This window comes from Petromyzon marinus, chromosome 26, assembly GCF_048934315.1.
Source record: "Petromyzon marinus isolate PM22_M1 ecotype Great Lakes invasive population chromosome 26, UKy_Petmar_22M1.pri1.0, whole genome shotgun sequence".
Taxonomy (NCBI): domain Eukaryota; kingdom Metazoa; phylum Chordata; class Hyperoartia; order Petromyzontiformes; family Petromyzontidae; genus Petromyzon; species Petromyzon marinus.
This window is the reverse complement of record NC_133692.1, coordinates 8,764,773-8,770,746: the sequence shown is the minus strand read 5'-3', so window position 1 is coordinate 8,770,746 and position 5,974 is coordinate 8,764,773.

Sequence of the window (5,974 nt, the reverse complement as noted above, 5' to 3'; positions counted from 1 at the left end):
ACCCTACACTAAGCCCACGATTCTTTGCCCAGTGTCTCAGTGAACTGTTATGCCCTTTCCCCTCAAAACCGCTCACTACCTGCACGTCTCTTTTCCACGAAATCCCTAAATCCATCCACGTCGCTATCCCGTATTTAAGTCTCCCCACGGACAAAAAGTTACTTTTGCTCGTTCCACCTCTTCCGTTATCCCCATCCACTTTTCCCGTCATTTGTCCCCTCTAGCTCACTCCACCTTACTCTACCTCCCCCTGGATTTCTCCCTGCCCTCTTAATTTTATACAAAAAACTCCCATGAAGCCTGCCCGTTCTTCATGTTACAAAACCTTCCTCTTGATTCACCTCCTTAGCCAGTATTACCCGCGCCTCTACCCCATCATTACCCGTACCATCATCATCACCATCGTCGTCATCCCCAAAATCATAATTAGAGGCGTTCCTCGCATAAAGCGCGACATACGTTCCTGAAAACTGCAGGTAAGGCAGTAACAGCACAAGATTGGGCAGTCTTGACATGAGTCGATTCAACGGACTTCAGCAGAGGGCGCTGTCATAGCATCACGTATTTGGAGGCATTGCTTCACATGGGCACGTGGGACATTTGGATGTCCATGAGACAAGGCCGTATTTATAATAGTCAAATATTCTCAAAATGTCCCCCCCCCCCCAATATATCGCTATAAAATAAAATGTTGTTTATATGATTGTGGTTATGGTTGTACTTTATTAATCCCTAATCTCTGCCGTTACATACAATGAAACAAGAAAATGTAAATAAAACACAGCAATGTAATGCAATACACTATTAGACATTATTGTAAAAAACAAAAAAACCGTACATCCCATGTGTTAGTGAATTTTTTATATTTTAGGCAGGAAATTCGTTTTCAAATTTAGATTATTTTCTGGGGGGGACCCCCAGACCCCCTGGAAGAATTGGTCCCCCCCAATGTTGACTCTATGGCTACCGCCTTGCCATGAGTGTAACCTATTTCCCCCCATTGCTATGGGACCATGGGAAATGCTCATAATGTGTGTGCGTCATGCGCAGAATGTGCCACGCAAAAAGCTTCACGCAAACTGCATTTCTGATTCACCATAACTGAAAATTTCCACCACCAAGCCACCGAAAAGTCACAGAAGCTTGTCTGGACCCACGCCTTAGGGGCCGTTCATGAATGACGTCACGCACCTAGGGGGGGTCAGACATTTGTGACGATGTGTGACGAGGGTCGCGTGACGTCATTTATGGACGGCCCCTTAATGCTTTTGTCCGTGGGGAAAAGACATCGATGGCCGGCGGTGACGTGTCTGGTCAGCATTCAGTGTCCTTACCAGTACTGTACATTTATTGAAGAATCAACAACAATAAACAATTGAACAAAAACTGAGGTTGAACGTGTTTATGTGTTAGCTCTGTCGTCTGTCTGGGAAGGAGTGGCACGATAACACTTGTAAAGATGATCCAATGTGATTGGACCTGTCGCATGCATGTGTTTTGCTGTTAGAGACTTTATTTAATTCTGGCCAGATTGATCAAAAGGTTTACACAAACTTTATGAGAAAAAAAAAACGAAGCAAAAATGAATATATGGAAATACTTCGTAAAAAGAATATTGCCCTGACAACTATCAATCAGCTTCCATACCATGAATGTCATACTTCCGGAGACAAATACACGTTGGAAATTGTTACATCATTAATATGTATCGTGACCACCTTCGAGTGACTAGTGTGTGGGCAAGGTTACATCCATCACGGCAATGTAAACCCTGCCCATGACCACGTGTGTGCTCATAGCAAGGCATACCTTTTCACACCAACAGTGAACCATTACTCTACCACCCTTTACACAAAAAAAACGAATAACAGGATGAACACAGTGCCCAAATCCAGTTTGTGAACACAACATTTTAATTACTGTACATACAGTGAGGGAAAAAAAGTATTTGATCCCCTGCTGATTTTGTACGTTTGCCCACTGACAAAGAAATGATCAGTCTATAATTTTAATGGTAGGTTTATTTGAACAGTGAGAGACAGAATAACAAGAAAATCCAGAAAAACGCATGTCAAAAATGTTATAAATTGATTGGCATTTTAATTAGGGAAATAAGTATTTGACCCTTCTGCAAAACAGAGGTCAGGCGTTTCGTGTAGTTAGCTACCAGGTTTGCACACATCTCAGGAGAGATTTTGTCCCACTCCTCTTTGCAGATCTTCTCCAAGTCATTAAGGTTTCGAGGCTGACGTTTGGCAACTCGAACCGTCAGCTCCCTCCATAGATTTTCTATGGGATTAAGGTCTGGAGACTGGCTAGGCCACTCCAGGACCTTAATGTGCTTCTTCTTGAGCCACTCCTTTGTTGCCTTGGCCGTGTGTTTTGGGTCATTGTCATGCTGGAATACCCATCCACGACCCATTTTCAATGCCCTGGCTGAGGGAAGGAGGTTCTCACCCAAGATTTGACAGTACATGGCCCCGTCCATCGTTCCTTTGATGCGGTGAAGTTGTCCTGTCCCCTTAGCAGAAAAACACCCCCAAAGCATGTTTCCACCTCCATGTTTGATGGTGGGGTGGTGTTCTTGGGTCATAGGCAGCATTCCTCCTCCTCCAAACACGGCGAGTTGAGTTGATGCCAAAGAGCTCCATTTTGGTCTCATCTGACCACAACACTTTCACCCAGTTGTCCTCTGAATCATTCAGATGTTCATTGGCAAACTTCAGACGGGCATGTATATGTGCTTTCTTGAGCAGGGGGACCTTGCGGGCGCTGCAGGATTTCAGTTCTTCACGGCGTAAGTGTTACCAATTGTTTTCTTGGTGACTATGGTCCCAGCTGCCTTGAGATCATTGACAAGATCCTCCCGTGTAGTTCTGGGCTGATTCCTCACCGTTCTCATGATCATTGCAACTCCACGAGGTGACATCTTGCATGGAGCCCCAGGCCGAGGGAGATTGACAGGTCTTTTGTGTTTTCTTCGATTTGCGAATAATCGCACCAACTGTTGTCACCTTCTCACCAAGCTGCTTGGCAATGGTCTTGTAGCCTATTCCAGCGTTGTGTAGGTCTAAAATCTTGTCCCTGACATCCTTGGAGAGCTATTTGGTCTTGGCCATGGTGGAGAGTTTGGAATCTGATTGATTGCTTCTGTGGACAGGTGTCTTTTATACAGGCAACAAGCTGAGATTAGGAGCACACTCTTAAAGGGAGTGCTCCTAATCTCAGCTCGTTACCTGTATAAAAGACACCTGGGAGCCAGAAATCGTTCTGATTGAGAGGGGGTCAAATACTTATTTCCCTCATTAAAATGCAATCAATTTATAAAAATGTTCACATGCGTTTTTCTGGATTTTTTTGTTGTTATTCTGTCTCTCACTGTTCAAATAAACCTACCATTAAAATTATAGACTGATCATTTCTTTGTCAGTGGGCAAACGTACAAAATCAGCAGGGGATCAAATACTTTTTTCCCTCACTGTAGTCTATTCATAATCCTCTTATCCATACTTTTGTAGATAATTTACACACGTTTTGGATAATTGAAAGAGCAGGGAAATAACGTGTTCCGAGAGGATGTCTACCAGCAAATGGAGTGATGTGTGCACATGCTAGGTGGATTATTACATTGTAGAATTGTGGGAGGTGACAGGGGCTAGGGGAGGCCTTCATCCAGCAGTAGATTAATTATGGATAATGATGTTGATAATGATTAAAAGGAAATCCATGGATAATTGTATAAATCACAGATTGAGTCGTGAATAAGATTGAGTCATGGATAAGAGGTTGTGGATCGGTGAGCGACTGTTAACCACACTGACAGCAACACATTTATACGGTGGTGTTGCGAGGTGACTCGCCAGGTTGAGAATACATCACTGAGGGTTGTCACCGTCCTAATTTGTCATTGTGCATGCTTGTGTCTTCTTGTACACACAGACCACTATACATGTAAAAAAAAGATGTGAATCCTTTTGAGACCTTCGATTATAGAAACAGATGGCCTGGTTACACAAGGGATTTCAATTTTAATTGCCATACAATGCCCATGATTACTCTCTAGTTACGTATGATTAGTGCCATGTTAATGCCAGGGCAACGCATGGCCCTAAATCCAGTTTACATCCGTCCTGTAGTGGCAGCCACAGTCTAATGCGGTGTGATCTGCTATTTATTGTTTTTCTCTCTACGTGGCTTTACGGAAAGACCCAAAGAATATGATCTGCTATTGTTTGCAATTATAATCAAAAGTTTAGTCTTTGTGGGAAGTTGAGTGTATATGTGTTTATGCATATCGGCTACAGTGCATGCCCACTACTTTTTGAGCCATTTCAGCAGAAATGCCATGAAGATAATTCTATGTAGCCACCTCTTAAAATAGATCTCTCCATAACCCGCACCCCCTTTGTCAGTGCTAATAGGAGGCCAGCCGTGTAGTAAAAAAACCCCGTCACTCCAGTGGTCATCGTACAGGAGCCACTAAAAGTTTAAGTTACCGAGAGCTTGTGCAGTATCGCTGCCTCTTCACATCTACATTCCCAATTGTGAATATATTTTTTCATTGTGGGACTTCATTTACAGTTTAAACATTTTTGGAAAGAATATATCGCAAAGTTAAATTTGCATGAAAAACCGAGCCATGAAGATACCGCTTGGTAAGTGATTCTAATAACTACAGCAGTACACGCAAACAGGAATGTGTACCACTAATACAATAATTCGAATATTATTCAGTACATTTGACATGTAGTTTTATGTACTCATTTGAAAAGATGTTGTCTCTTACTGTGCAGGCGTTACATAGTAAAATATATAACACTATACAGTACTACATATTTATTTTTTTAGTGTATGTTTTATTGTGTATTATTATGTATTCTAATACAGATGTCAGTTTTTATTTATTTATAATTCAAACCATGTATTATAAAACAACAGCTCATAAGTAAAAGGTGTACACACGATACTGTATCCTCTTGTATTGTCAAAAAGTCATTGAGTGGAATGTAAATTGTATTTCGTTGTGTTTAAGAGTTGTTAGATTTCCTTACATTCAGAAAGTGTAACCTATTTCCCCCCAAAAAACGACTTGAATATATTCACTATATACCTTATGCTGAGTGATTGTTCCTTGTTTAATAAGTTTAGCTACTTTAAACTACATGTTGATCTGTGTTCCAATTGGGATTTGGTCTTGAAATGTGATATTTTTAAGTTGGATAATGCTGATGCTCTTCTCGACTGATGACTTGGATTATCACGATTATTAAACGTGAAAACTATCTTATTTTTGGTTCTTTCGGTAAAGTCACGTAGAATGGTAATAAAAGAATGAAAATAAAATATAATAAAATAAGAATTGTATTTTATGTTTTATTTTTATTAGGTAAAGTCACGTAGAATGGAAATAAAATAATAAAAATAAAACATAATAAACATAAAATTCTCACGACGTTTCGGCCACAACACAATTAGCCTTCTTCAGGTGAAGGAACAGTTGTTTCGTCCCGACAGTTCTGTTCCTTCACCTGAAGAAGGCTACTTGTGTTGTGGCCGAAACGTCGTGAGAATTTTATGTTTATTATGTTTTATTTTTATTATTTTATTTCCATTCTACGTGACTTTACCGAAAGAACCAAGAAGATGAATCCCTGCAGTCACGAAAGTTTCAAACGTGAAAACTATCTTATTTTTCTTATTATCCATTCTAAACGGGGGATTTGTTTTTTTGCCTTTTAACCTAGGCTTTGTAAAGCTCTAAACTGGAATAATTCAGGGAGCTGAATCCAAATATAACTTTTTTATCATACATTTTGAAAACCAACATGCTGATTTTTGGTGTTCCATAACTTCGGGTTTCTTTTTTTACTTCGTATTTTTTTTTAAAATCTAGGCCTTTCTTGCTGTTGTTACCAGATCCTGTTACAAAATGTAGGAGCCAAGATTACCCAAATGTGCCTTAACTTAACCACTT